Source organism: Lepus europaeus, chromosome 7 (assembly GCF_033115175.1).
Source record: "Lepus europaeus isolate LE1 chromosome 7, mLepTim1.pri, whole genome shotgun sequence".
Taxonomy (NCBI): domain Eukaryota; kingdom Metazoa; phylum Chordata; class Mammalia; order Lagomorpha; family Leporidae; genus Lepus; species Lepus europaeus.
This window is the reverse complement of record NC_084833.1, coordinates 8,743,720-8,757,980: the sequence shown is the minus strand read 5'-3', so window position 1 is coordinate 8,757,980 and position 14,261 is coordinate 8,743,720. Positions and strand designations below refer to the sequence as shown.

At 52.8% G+C, this 14,261-nt stretch overlaps 1 protein-coding gene across 3 annotated transcripts in view; it reads right to left on the bottom strand.

The window, feature by feature from the left end:
* AHNAK (AHNAK nucleoprotein) overlaps positions 1–14,261 on the bottom strand; it is a 97,493-nt gene that overhangs the window by 50,267 nt on the left and 32,965 nt on the right. The window lies entirely within an intron of this gene.

Below are 14,261 nucleotides of genomic sequence, written 5' to 3'. Positions count from 1 at the left end.
AGGCTGAAGCCAGGAGCCAGGAACTCCATCCAGGTCTCCCATATGGGTTGCAGGGGCCCAAGCACTTGAGCCATCTTTGCTGCCTTCACAGGCACATTAGCAGGGAGCTGGACCCAAAGCAGAGCAGCCAAGACGTTGAACCAGCACTCCGATGTGGAATACCAGCATCACAAGCAGCATCCTAACCTGCTACACCATAATCCCAGCTCCAATAAATATTTTAATTAAATCTCTTAGGGAAGCAGATGATTAGCCTAGTTGTCAAGACTCTGGTTAGGGCGTCTGCATCCCATAGCAGAGTGCCTGGCTTCGGCTCCTAACTCTAGCTTCCTGCTGACGCAGCCCCTGGAAGGCAAGTCAAGTGACGCTTCTTGCCATCCATGTGGGATACCTGGATTTTGTTCCCAGCTTCCAGCTTCAGCCTGGCCCAGCCCCAGTCATTGCAAGTATTTGGAGAATAAACCGGTGAATGAGACTGCTGTAGTTCTGCTTCTAAAATAAATAACAATGAAATCTGCATACATGCTAGTTCTAAAATTACCCACCTGCCTAACCAAGTGCTCATCATGGCTGAAAGTCCTTTACCAGCTTCCACAAGAGGAGGTACAAGCAACAAATATTTCTTGAGCACTGGCTACACCCAAGCACTGTTCTAGACTCCAAAGATGTACTTTTAAATCCCTGCCTTTAGGGGCTGGCACCGTGTGGTGCAGCTGGTTAAGCTGAGACCCAAAACTTCCAACGCTGGTATCCCATATAGACACTGGTTCGAGTCTGGCTTCCTCACTTCTGATCCAACTCTCTGCTAATCTCCCTAGGAAAGCAGAAGAAGATGGCCCAAGTGCTTGGCCCCTGCACCCACATGGGAGACCTGGAAGAAGCTCCTGGCTCCTGACTTCAGTCTGGCCAGTCCTGGCCATTGTGGCAATTTGGGGAGTAAACCAGTGGTTAGAAGATCTCTCTCTCTCTCTCTCTCTCTCTCTCTCTCTCTCTCCCACCACCCCATAACTCTAATTTCAAATAAATAAATCTTTAAAAATCAGTAATCCCGGCCGGCGCCGTGGCTCAACAGGCTAATCCTCCGCCTTGCAGCGCCGGCACACCGGGTTCTAGTCCCGGTCGGGGCACCGATCCTGTCCCGGTTGCCCCTCTTCCAGGCCAGCTCTCTGCTGTGGCCAGGGAGTGCAGTGGAGGATGGCCCAAGTGCTTGGGCTCTGCACCCCATGGGAGACCAGGAGAAGCACCTGGCTCCTGCCATCGGAACAGCGCGGTGTGCCGGCCGCAGCGCGCTACCGCGGCGGCCATTGGAGGGTGAACCAACGGCTAAAGGAAGACCTTTCTCTCTGTCTCTCTCTCTCACTGTCCACTCTGCCTGTCAAAAAGAAAAAAAAAAAATCAGTAATCCCTGCCTTTGTGGAGTTCATGCCAGAAAGCAAGGGCGTGACACAGAGGAGCTCTGGTCACATCTTCTATGCCAAGAAAAGAGGAAAGGATGGAGGGGTTAAGGCTTTGGTGCAGGCCCTTGGCATGTGCTTAGCCCTCACTGATCAGTCTCCATGTCCACTCCAATCCATTGCACAAGCAGAGACACCTGGCAGCTGAGCAGCTCCGGGCTCCTGCTGGGACTGAGAGAGAACCAGAGGGAAAGGGTGTGGCCAAGCTCTGCTCCTGCAGGTCCCCAATGAGAGTTCCCTTCCTGTGTGGTGAAGGGAAGTGAGCAAGTGGAAGGATTGTGGGCAGACAGAAAAAGAGCCTGAGTCCCACCTGGGCCAGAGGAGGAACGAAAGTCTCCCAGATGCACCACCGGGCACCAGACCAAGGCCTGGCCTTTGCAAGCCCCTGCTGGTCCTCACAGCCCCCTCCTCTCCTTCCTTTGCTCCTCTGACGCCTGCACCAGGCCACCTGGCTTGCAGCTCGGCTTCCTGTTTAAACTGAACAGAATAGAGGGTAGGGTAGGTGAAAGGAATCATGAGAGGCCTGACATGGAAAAGTGGAACTGAATTTGTGGCTCACCTAAGAGATTAAACATAGCTTAATTGTAGACACATGATTTACAATGAGAGGGTTAAAAGGATCCTGTAGCCCGGACCATCCTGCCCTCACAGACGAAAGCAAGGAGAGGGCCACGGTAAACACAAAGGAATGACTCAGTAATAGTGAAATTATAGACATCCTTGACAAGCCAGTAAGGGAGATATTTCAGGCTGGGGCTGCCTTCCCTGAGGCCTTCAAATCACACCTTACAGGCTCCTGGCTGCCCCACCTGAGCCGAGCCCAGCCCAGCCAGCTTCCCCACAATTCTAGTTCACACGAGTGCTGGAAGGCCGAAGTAATGTGATTGGCGCGGAGATTCCTGTTTGCTAAAGGAGACCGGCTTTGTTCACGACCGGTCAGGTTTGAACCTGTTTCTTGCAAACCTACGTGCTGTCTCTCAGAGGGCCTAACACTGAGCCATCCGGAGTGCAGCCGGCCGCTGTGAATGGCCTCAGTGATTTGTAACATACAAGAGGGTGCAACCTGCCAAGCCAGGATGACTATCCTGGAAATCAAGCTAAAAGGAACTTCCTCAATGTCATTTCTTTTCAATTTTGAGCTAGGAAAATGAACTGGGAGAGCCTGTGTGACTCATCTGTTCACATAGTACACAATCCTTTCATCTCACTTTTGGCTGGGAAGGTTTAGCTGTCTGTGGATGAGGAACCAGTAGTAGCTGAGACTGGAACAAGGTGGCATGGAGCTGGGAACACTGCCCCAGAGAAACAGATCATCAGGCTGTTTCTCTGTGTTTTTATTATTATTATTATTATTTATTTATTTATTTTTATTTACTTGAAAGTCAGAGTTACACAGAGAGAGGAGAGGCAGACAGAGAGAGAGGTCTTCCATCCAATGGTTCACTCCCCAATTAGCCGCAATGGCCAGAGCTGTGCTGATCCGAAGCCAGGAGCCAGGAGCTTCTTCTGGGTCTCCCATGCGGGTGCAGGGGCTCAAGGACTTGGGCCATCTTCTACTGCTTTCCCAGGCCATAGCAGAGAGCTGGATTGGAAATGGAGCGGCCAGGACTCGAACCTGAGCCCATATGGGATGCCGGTACTGCAGGAGGCAGTTTTACCTGCTATGCCACAATGTCAGCCCCAAAAGCTGCTTTTCTTTTTGTTTTTCACACCGAAGCCAAGGAGCCTCATCTATATCTCCCGCATGTGCACAGGGACCCAAACACTTGGGCATCTTCCACTGCTTTCCCAGGCACTTTAGCAGGGAACTGGATTGGAAGTGGAGGAACCGGGACTCGAACTGACACTCATATGGGATGCTCGCCCTGCAGGAAGCAGTTTAACCTGCTGCACCACAGTGCCAGCCCCTATTTCTCTCTTGACAGCTGGAGGTGGACACTGTGCCAACACACAGGGGACACCGGCCTGTGTCTGCTAGGCTTGGAGGACCACGGGGCAGGCAGAGGGCAGGGGCAGTGTAGCTGCCGTAAAGACAAGGCCGGTCCCACTTTGCTTTGGGTGGAAAACTCGTCTCTCCATGCCCTGTTTGGGCTATCTGGGCCAAAAACTTCACCAGGAAGGGAGGGAGAGAGGGAGGGAGAACAAATGAAGGTGCTTTGTTTGCTGAACTCTCTTAATGAGGTCAGGCCAGCTTCACTCTTCAGAAAGATGTGGTTTTTTTAAGTAATAAAAACAATAAATGGATGAGAGAATAATCAACATCATGCTGACCAGACTTAAGCCACGAGTGACGGTTCAGAAGTTGCCCACCTGTTCGGGGCTGGCTGACCAGATCTGGGGCACTTCCTCCTCCCCTTCCTCCTCCACACCCCAGCTTTCTTCCACGAGCAGCACCCCCTCAAAGCCACTGCTGGTCCCACCTCTTGAATCTCCATGCTTTTGGTTTACCTCCTTTTCCACCCCAACAGAGCGGTCCTGGTGCAGGAATGGAGTGGATTTGAAGAGTCTGCCGATCGGCCGGCTGCAAACTCTCTATCCTCACTGTAGCTGAAGGCGGACCCGTCAATGGTGCAAGGAAAGCAGCCGGCACAGGAAACTGCAGCAGTATCAGATGTTTGTTTTGTTGCCTTTATTGTTTAGCGTTTACTTGTGTTTGTTTTTACCCTAAATAAAAGACAAGTGCCTCAGAGACCAAGGAGCTGGCAGCAATGGTGGCAGAAGGGAGATCAGGCCACATGGTGCCCAGGGAAGTGTAGAAAGTTGTAAGGCAGTTGGTGTTGTGGTACAGCAGGTTAAGCCACCACCTGTGATACCGGAATCCTATATGAGCACCAGTTCAAGTCCTGGCTGCTCCACTTCTGACCCAGCTCCCTGCTACTATGCCTGGGAAAGCAGCAGTGATGGCTTGGGCTCCTGCCACCCACATGGAAGACCCAGATGAAGATTCTGGCTCCTGGCTTTGGCCTGGACCAGCCCTGGCTGTTGTAGCCATTTGGGGAGTGAACTGGTGATCAAAGATATTTCTCTCTCTCTCTCTCTCTCTCTCTCTCTAAGTCTGCTTTTCAAATAAATAAGTAAATCTTCTTTCAAAAAAAAAGTTGCAAGATAGAGATCTGGTGGCTTATCAAGTTTCTACCACATGACAGGTGCCTGGCCTTGTGACGAAGAATTAATGGTGGACACACAAACTGTGTTTCTTCCCTTTCAGAGCCGACAGTCTGATGGGGGCGCAGACTGACAAGCAATCGGTCTCTGAAGGTTTAACAGGAATAGCGCTGAGAACAAGAACATGCTAAGCAACACAAACACATGAAGTAGCTGCAGAAGGGGTGGGGAGAAAGCTAGGAAGGCAGGGCTGGTGCTGCGGCATAGAAGGTTAAGTCTCAGCCTCAGTGGGTGGGTTCAAGTCCCGGCTGCTCCACTTCCAATCCAGCTCCCTGCTGATGCACCTGGAAAAGCAGCAGAAGATGGCCCAAGTGCTTGGGCCCCGGCACCCATGTGGGAGACCCGGAAGAAGCTCCCAGCTGCTGGCTTCATCCTGGCCCAACCCTGGCAGTTGCAGCCATTTGAAGAGTGAACCAGTAGATGGAAGACCTCTCCCTCCCTGTCTCTCCCTGTCTCTCTCCTTCTCTATCTCTGCCTTTCAAATAAATAAATAAATCTTTAAAAAAAAAAAAAAAGGAGTGCAGAGTGCTTGCTGGGAATAGCTGAGTGCGGCTGCAGAGGCTCACTAGGAGCAGAGCAGGGTGAACATGCCTACCCCCTAGGCGCCGCTGAGACCTGCAGCACTCAGAGCCGCCCCCACAACCTTCACTGCCCTGGGTGACCTGGGTGACCCTATAAGTGGCATAGGCCATCTTTTTTTTTTTTTTTAAAGATTGTTTATTTGAAAGGCAGAGTTACACAAAGAGAGGAGAGGCAGAGAGAGAGAGAGAGGTCTTCCTTCTGCTGGTTCACTCCCCAGATGGCCACCAATGGCCAGAGCTGTGCTGATCCGAAGCCAGGAGCCAGGAGCTTCTTCCAGGTCTCCCACGCAAGTGCAGGGGCCCAAGGACTTGGGCCATCCTCCACTGCTTTCCCAGGCCACAGCAGAGAGTTGGATCGGAAGAGGAGCAGCGTCCATATGGGATGCCGGCACTGCAGATGGCAGCTTTACCCGGTATGCCCAGGCCGTCTTAATAAAGTGTTCCTGGACAACTTTTTTTTTTTTTTTGACAGGCAGAGTGGACAGTGAGAGAGAGACAGAGAGAAAGGTCTTCCTTTTTGCCGTTGGTTCACCCTCCAATGGCCGCCGCGGTAGGCGCGCTGCGGCCGGCGCACCGCGCTGATCCAATGGCAGGAGCCAGGTGCTTCTCCTGGTCTCCCATGGGGTGCAGGGCCCAAGGACTTGGGCCATCCTCCACTGCACTCCCTGGCCACAGCAGAGAGCTGGCCTGGAAGAGGGGCAACCGGGACAGGATCGGTGCCCCGACCGGGACTAGAACCTGGTGTGCCGGCGCCACAAGGCGGAGGATTAGCCTGTTGAGCCGCGCCGCTGGCCCCTGGACAACTTTTAAGTCTCCTTATTTAGTGAGAGGGAAGCAACTGCCCATAAATACAAAACCACTGACATTCTAAGCCACTGCGGACTGGGGGTCCGGGGGACAGGCCCCACCTCCTGTGGGTTCACTAGCCCTTATTTCTGCTACCAGCAGAGGCCTATCAAAGCTTCTGCACAATTACATAAAGGAGCATGGCAGGGGAACACGCACGTGCACACACACACACACACACACACGATCCAACCTTTTCCTCTGGAAATTCTGAAACAAGGCCAGGGAGTGTTTCCAGAACTGGCAGGCGGGCCTTCTACCTGGGTTGTTGGCAAGGCCTGGAACCACTGTGCAGGAGCAAGAATTCGATCAATCCAAGGTGTTTTTCCTTCTGATAAACAGTAATGTGTAACTTCCCATTTTTAGAGACAATTACTTCAGACAAAGAGCAGTCACCACAAACAGAATTTAGAGGGAGTGGTTTTCCACCATAAGAGTACTGCAGCCCAGTTAAAAAAAAAAATCCTTGGCTGAAAGCTTGAATTTATCTCTTAGAATTCAAGAGACAAGTCATTTACGGAAAAACACGGTGTTCAAGTAGAGTGAAAAGAGCAAAAAGCCAGCCCCTTCCTGGCAGGCCTCCAACTTTTCCCACCTGGCACTCTTCCCTCCCGCAGACAGTTAAATTCCTAGAATTTATTTTCTAGGAATTTAGACAATCCGCGCCGACTGCACCTGACTTCCCTATCTGCCTGAAGGGCCCACTTGAAATTCAAGTTGTGAGCCAGACTTGCAGCCTTACAAATAGAAAATGCCCTGTCATTGCTCGCCCCCTGCCTGCTCGCGTGCCAGCCCGCCCCACGCCGGCCCTCGGAGGCCCAGCTGGCAGCTATGGGCCCTGGCGGTGACCACACGCCCAGGTGAAACTCCAGACACGCACGGGCCTGAGGCTGTCAAAAACCCTCCCCTTCCGCTGAGCTGCAGGAGGGGTGGGAAGGCGAGGCCACCCCTAGCGAGGCGGGGACCGCGTGGTGGGTGCTTGCTTGTGGGTCGGCACCCGGGGCTGCGTCAAGCTCCCGGGTGAACAAAGCAGGCTGTGCCTCTACCCACGCCGTGAGGCTTTGCCAAAAGGCTCTCCTGTCCAGAACACCCTGAGCTGGCCCGAAATAACCACCAGGAGGGACCCCCGCCTCCCGGCCCAAAGCCCCCTTCTAAGCTCGAGCGTTCAGAAGTGTTGAACACGTGCAACCCCGACACTGTCCACGAGAGGAGTCTGTTGGGGTACAAGTCTGTGGTTTGAGCAAAGTCTGAATAGAGGGAAAGGCTTGGCGTCTGGGGCTTGGGGGCTCACCAGGATAAGGGGTGACCTCCAACAGCCAGGCCTTGGGAAGTGTGACCTCGGCCCCCTCCAGCCCCGTCCCCGCCCCCCACCCCCACCCCGCCGGCTCCCTCCTCCTCCCCAGCCCAGTCCCGCTGGGTGCGCAGCAAGGCACGGGGCTCCCAGCCACCCCCAGCGGATAAAACTGCCTGGCAACGGGCCGAGGCCGGAGATGCGGCCTGGGCATTGACCGGTGGGTAGGGCAGGGCGCGGCGGCGAGGGGCGAGCGCGCGGGGCTCAAGGGCGTCGCCCGCTTCTGGTCGCCGCAGATGTTGCAAGCACGCTGCTTTAGTTAGCTTGTGAAACTGACTGAGGGCGCCAGGGAGACACGCAGATGGGGAGCGGGGCTAACGTCCCCCCATGGTCCCCCTGGGCGCCACCCTGCTCCCTCCACGCCCTGTTCCTGCCGCGCCTCCCCACCCGGGCCTTCTCGCCTGCACCCTGGGCTGTGCGGCCCGGGCTCCTCCCCGAGGCGGGGCGCCCGGGTAGGGGGTGCGGGGCGGCTCCCTCCCGCCCAGGAAGCCGAGATCCTGCGTCCGCGTCAGGCTCCAATCCGCCTCCGCCCGGAGCCAGCGGGGCCGGCAGGTGGGGAGAGGCGAGGGGAACAGGTCACGGCTGCGGACAGCCCTGCTCTACCCGCAAGTCCTCCTGGCGTCTCCAGACCCTCGCCCCCCACAGCGCCCCCGCCGGCCGCACTGCGGTCCCGGCCTGAGCTCCCGGCGGTGCGGCCTTTCCCCAGCCGGCCCCTGGCCTTGGGATCTAGTGGGCGGGCCGAGTAGAAAACACGCTTGGTTGTAATCTACCCCTTGTTTGTCTCCGTGGAAGGACCGGGGCGGTACCGGGCAGGAGGAGCTGGCAGCCCCCAAACCTTCCCTCTGTGGGAGATCTGGAGCCCACCTGCCCCGCGCACAGTGGGCCAACAGGTGTGAGGGACAGGGTGGACCTGGAAGCTGCCGCCGCCTGCATCCAGAGCCTCTCTCCGGATACAGACACACGCACCACACCCTCCCTTCGTCTCTTGCTCCGGCCAGCCCGCCCTGGCTCTTGACTTCCACACTCTCACTCCTGCTGTCCCTCTGCTGGGAATGCCCTACCCCACCCTCCGCCCCAGACCTTGCAAAGTTGTGCACTGCTACGAGCCTTCCTGGTAGGGGAGCAAGCAGAATGCACGCTTCTCAGTCGGATCAGACCCCAGCGTGAGTGCTGTGTGGCCCTACCCATACTGCTTAGCTTCTCTGAGCCTCCGCTACTTTGCCTACTAAAAGAAAAATAATACCCACCTCATGGGGTTGTTGTGGAAATCAAGAGATGAGGCACACATCGCATAACCCAAAGTTAATATATAGGAGTACAGGAATCCGTAGCACTTAGAATATCTACCACGTGCTAAGCACATCATGTATGGCCGTTTACATCATCCTCACAGCCATTCTGTGAGAGAGGTACCAGCTCATCCCTCTGATAGATCAAGAAACTGAGGCACAGAGGGTTTGGCTCAGGTGCAGAACTGACACCTGTTACTGCTGTTATCATTTCCCTAATAGACAGCAGCTGGCTGAAGCAAATGCTTTGCACATAGGGGCGTACGCCATGTAGCTGGGGAAGCCACCGCCTGCTATGCAAGCATCCCATGTGGGTTCTGGTTCGAATCCCAGCTGCTCCACTTGCCATCCAGCTCTTTGCTAATGTGCCTGGGAAAAGCAGCAGATGGTCCAAGTGCTTGAGCCCCTGCACCCACAAGGGAGACCCAGAAGATACTCCTGGCTTTGGCCTGACCCAACACTGGCCTTTGCGACCATTTGGGCAGCGAACCAGCAGCTAGAAGATCTCTGTCTCCTTCTCTCTCTCTGTAACTCTACCTTTCAAATAAAATAAATTTTAAACAAACTGCTTAATAACTCGTTTCAGTGATGATAAAAACATCCAAGACCCTAAAAAATTCACAAAACTTCCCATTTCCTAAAAACCTCCCCAAGGAAAAAAATTCCACCTTCCTCAGGAAAACATCAATAGCAACATGGAAAGGGGAAAAAAAATTGTGTGTGTGTATCTGTGTGTGTGTATGTGTTATTTCTTGATCTGAGGGGCTGCGCTGTGGTGTAGCAGGTAAAGCTGCCTCCTGCAGTGCTGGCATCCCAAATGGGCGCTGGTTCTAGTCCTGGCTGTTCCGCTTCTGATCCAGCTCTCTGGCCCGAGTCCTTGGGCTCCTGAACCCGCATGGGAGATCCAGAAGAAGCTCCTGGCTCCTGGCTTTATATCAGCACTGCCCTAGACATTGCAGCCAACTGGGGAGTGAACCAGCGGATGGAAGACTCTCTCTCTCTCTCTCTCTCTCTCTCTCTCTCTCTCTCTCTCTGCCTCTCCTTCTCTCTCTGTAACTCTGACTTTCAAATGAATAAATATTTATTTATTTATTTCCTGATCTGAAACCTTGCCAGGGCCATCTCTTCCTAGCTCTCTGAGTTGAGAAAAATCACTTCTCTTCTCCCAGCCTCACCTTTCTGGTCTGTAGCGTGAGCCTCACTGCCCCCTTGCCTGGGTGGAGCTGAGAACCCAGGGTACAATCTCAGGACATAAAGTACTTCGTGGGCTAGAACACCCCGTCCAAAGACAAAGCGGGTTCATCACCCATAACCCTTTCCCACCCCTGGCCCTGCTACTGGGAAGCATTTCTGGCAGAGCCAGGCCTCAAGTTGTATTAGAAAATAACAGAGGTATTAAGGGGAAGTGAAAGCGCCCTCCCCAGCAGATTGCTCCCTACACATCTGCTGTGGCCGGTGCAGGTTTCCTGCTAGGAGCGCTCAGTCTTAGAAAGCACTTGAGGCTGCCCGACGCCAAGGGCAGTTCAGAGGCTGGTAAACAGCACATGGCATTCTCGGCCCATGGCAGGCATTCCTGCACGGAATTCTTTGTCCTCGTGAGCAAAGACAGAGGGCTGCTCTGTGCTGCAAAGCCCAGAGCCAGAACCCCATTTTTCAAACCCCCACCCTGGAGCACGCCAAGGCCAAGTGTGCCACTGGCCCTTTCAAGTGCGCCTGCGAAATAAACTTGCCCAAACTTGGACTTCTTGCTTGAAAACTCAGGCAGATTTGCTCATTCCAATGGGAAAACATGGCAGCGCTGCACAGGAGCTTGGCTGTCCCCTGCTCAGCCAAGGAGCTGGAATGCACACGCCTCCCCTTTGCTTTCCACTTCCATGGGGATGCCTCGGAAAGTACCCCCCATCGCTGTGTGGTCTTCCTGCCCCCAAATGCATAACCTGAGCCTAACCGTGGGGTCATGTCGTCGTCAGACCAAACCTGACCCAAGCATATTTCTCCAGAACAACTGGTCCCGTACACTTGTAAAAGCATCAACATCGTGAATGACAACAAAAAGCTGTGAAACTGTCCCAGATCGAAGAAATACAGAAACCAAGACAATAGAATGCCAAGTGGGTTCTAGATGATGGAAGCCCACATGGGAAAAAAATGACATTGCTGTAAAGGAAATGATTGGAGCAATTTGTGAGATGTTAATGTGGACTATATGTGAGATCATGTACCAAGTTTCCTGAATTTAAATTTTGGTTTTGGGCCGGCGCCGTGGCTTAACAGGCTAATCCTCCGCCTTGCGGTGCCGGCACACTGGGTTCTAGCCCCGGTTGGGGCACCGGATTCTATCCCGGTTTCCTCTCTTCCAGGCCAGCTCTCTGCTGTGGCCCGGGAAGGCAGTGGAGGATGGCCCAAGTCCTTGGGCCCTGCACCCGCATGGGAGACCAGGAGAAGCACCTGGCTCCTGCCTTCGGATCAGCAAGATGCGCCGGCCGCAGCGGCCATTAGAGGGTGAACCAACGGCAAAAGGAAGACCTTTCTCTCTGTCTCTCTCTCTCTCTCTCTCTGTCCACTCTGCCTGTCAAAAAAAAAAATTTTTTTTTTTTGTTTTTGGGTTACATGAGAGAATGTCCACATGTACTGAAGTATTTAGAGTCATGAGGTCTGCAATTTACTCTCAAAGGATTCATCAGAAATAATGGTAATGATAACATATATATAATATGCGATTTAAGAGAGATATGTAAGCAAACAAGGTAAATGTTAGCAATTGGAGAGTCCAAGGGAGAGATGCAGTGGATGAGGCTCTGGGATACCTGCATCCCATTTTGGAGTGCCTGGGTTCAAGTTAGGCTCTGCTTCTGATTCCAGCTTCCTGCTAATGCATGGCGGGGGGGGGGGGGGCGCAACAGGTGGTGACTCAGGTGCGTGGGCCCCTGCCATCCATATGGGAGACCCAGATGGAGTTCCAGGTCCCTGGCTCCAACCTGTCCTAGCCCTAGCTGTTGCAGGCGCTTGAGGAGTAAACCAGTGGATGGAAGATCTCTGTGTCTCTCAGCCCTTCTAATAAAACTAAAAATAAATGGAAAAAAGTTTTTAAAAAATGAAATAATTGGAGATTCCAATTGAAAGATATAAGAAATTCATTGTGTTGGGGCTGGCGTTGTGGCACTGTGGGTTAAGCCACCACCTGTAATGCTGGCATCCCATGTTAGCACCAGTTTGAGTCTCCACTATTCTACTTCCAATCCAGCTCCCTGATAATGTGCCTGGGAAATCAGTAGAAGATGGCCCAAAGCCCTTGGGCCCCTGCACCCACATGGGGGACCCAGAAGAAGCTCCTGGCTCCTGGCTTCAGATCGGCACAGCTCCGGCCATTGCAGCCATCTGGGGAGTGAGTCAGCAGATGGAAGACCTCCCTCTCTCTCTCTCTCTCTCTCTGAGTCTGCCTCTCTGTAACTCTGCCTTTCAATTGAATAAATAAATCTTTTTAATAAATAAATAAATGCACTTATAAGAAAACTTTAGTTGGGGCCAGCACCGTGGCACAGTAGGCACTGGCATCCCATATGGGTGCCGGCTCTAGTTCCGGCTGCTCCTCTTCCAGTCCAGGAAAACAGTAGAAGATGGCCCAAGTCCTTGGGCCCCTGCCCCCACATGGGAGACCATGAAGAAGCACCGGGCTCCTGGCTTTGGATCAGCACAGCTCCAGCAATTGTGGCCATTTGGGGAGTGAACCAACGGAAGGAAGACCTTTCTCGCTGTCTCTCCCTCTCACTGTCTGTAACTTTACCTCTCAAATAAATAAGATCTTTAAAAATTTGTTTTTAATTAAAAAAAGAAACCTCTAGTTACAGACTTAGCTGTGTCTCCCAGATACTATTTCTTCGTGTCTCAGCTAACGCAAGCTACCGAAGAGTTCACATGAGAATCTGAAGTGGGACGTGTACAAAGCTATTGCACAAAGTTCATGGGAAAAAAATGGAATCTTGAGTATCTTAGTGCAGAAAGCTTTTTGGAATCCATGCATAGTTTTCACATAACATGCATTTTCCAGTGCAATGGAAAAGAGTCTTGCTTTAGGAGACGTAGCAGTGTTTCTACAGTGCTACCTCTCGCTCAAAACATTCAAGACAACTTCCCAGCCACATGAAAAATGACTTGCACTGCATTCATTACTCCTGACCTGAAACAGTTGCTTCTTAGGGGATCACAGCCTGTTAGAATTGGCAATGACTCCAGACAATGCTTTATCCATCTGACAAGTAAAAAAAAAAATACGGCCCAGCCAGTTCAAGTCCTGGCTCTGCCACTTCTGATCCAGCTCCCTGCTAATGCATCTGGGGAAGCAGTGGAAGAAGGTCTCCCATGTGGGAGACCCAGATGGAGTTCCAGACTCCTGACTTTGGCCTGGCCTAGGCCTGGCTGTTGCAGCCACTTGGGGAATCAATCAGAAGAGGAAAGATCTCTCCCTCTGTCGCTCTGCCTGTCAAGTAAATAAATAAATAAGTCCTTTTTTTATAAATAAATAAATTTTAAAAACAAGGTTCAGACAGGGGCCTTCATTTGCCCAAGGCCACAGCTAATCCCAGACTCCCAGACCATGGGTCTGTCCTGGCAACCCCAGAGTGTTTTCCAGGCCCTTTAGCTGTTTGCAAAGATCAAGAGCAGATTTGTGTTCCCCTAAGGAAATCATTTTTTTTTATGTACAGGTGATTCTGAGGGCAGTTCCAGAAGACGGGGAACTCTTAGCAGTAGCATTTTCACACCAGCAACTGTGTAGCTGAGAACAGAACAGCCATTGGGAGGTGTGTGTGTGTGTGTGTGTGTGCTTTAAGTATCACTTTACTTTATGACCCCACCTTAAACATAAACCATATTATTGTGGCTATTTTATGAAACCTCGATATATAAAAATTCAAGCTTTGCAAACAGCAAAGAGAATTGAGACATTGTCCTGGGTGCTGTTGGCCCCCTCCACCCTCTGCTCTTCTCCCTGCTGCTCTTCCCTGCTCTGGGCCCCAGAGGCTGATCACCTGCAACACCTGGGCTCCCTGGCCCCTCAGCAGGAGGAAGCGAGGTCAGGGCTCTGTCCCTGCTGCCACACCTCTAACAGATGCTCTGGTCCTGCCCACCCCCCACTCCCCAGCCTACCACCCTGCTGATGCTTCCTGGTCCTTCCTCTACCTCCTGTTCGCACTACCCTCTGGGACACTGTTTCTTCCCCAAGCCTCTTCAGGCCCAGGATTGGTATCAGCCTTCCACTGTCCCCAGGAGTCCACAAACAGTTCCCATTATTAAAGCCTGCTTGGCTGAAGTGTCTACAAGTGGAGCTACCTTTGCTGGAGGGATGCTTGCCTGGCAGATGCAGAAATGAGTTCAAGTTTACGAAAACTCTTCACATTTGCCAGCCCATGGTGCATTTCTGAATAGCTTGGTTTTCCAGATGCACCCTCAGCCACACCACTGTTCACACACAGTCCCCCTGCCTACAAGGCCAACCTTGGGCCTGGAGTTCCTAAGGAAGGACACAGAAGAGCCCAGCCCAATCCCTCCCAGTCTCCCGATGCTGCTCTCACCCGGA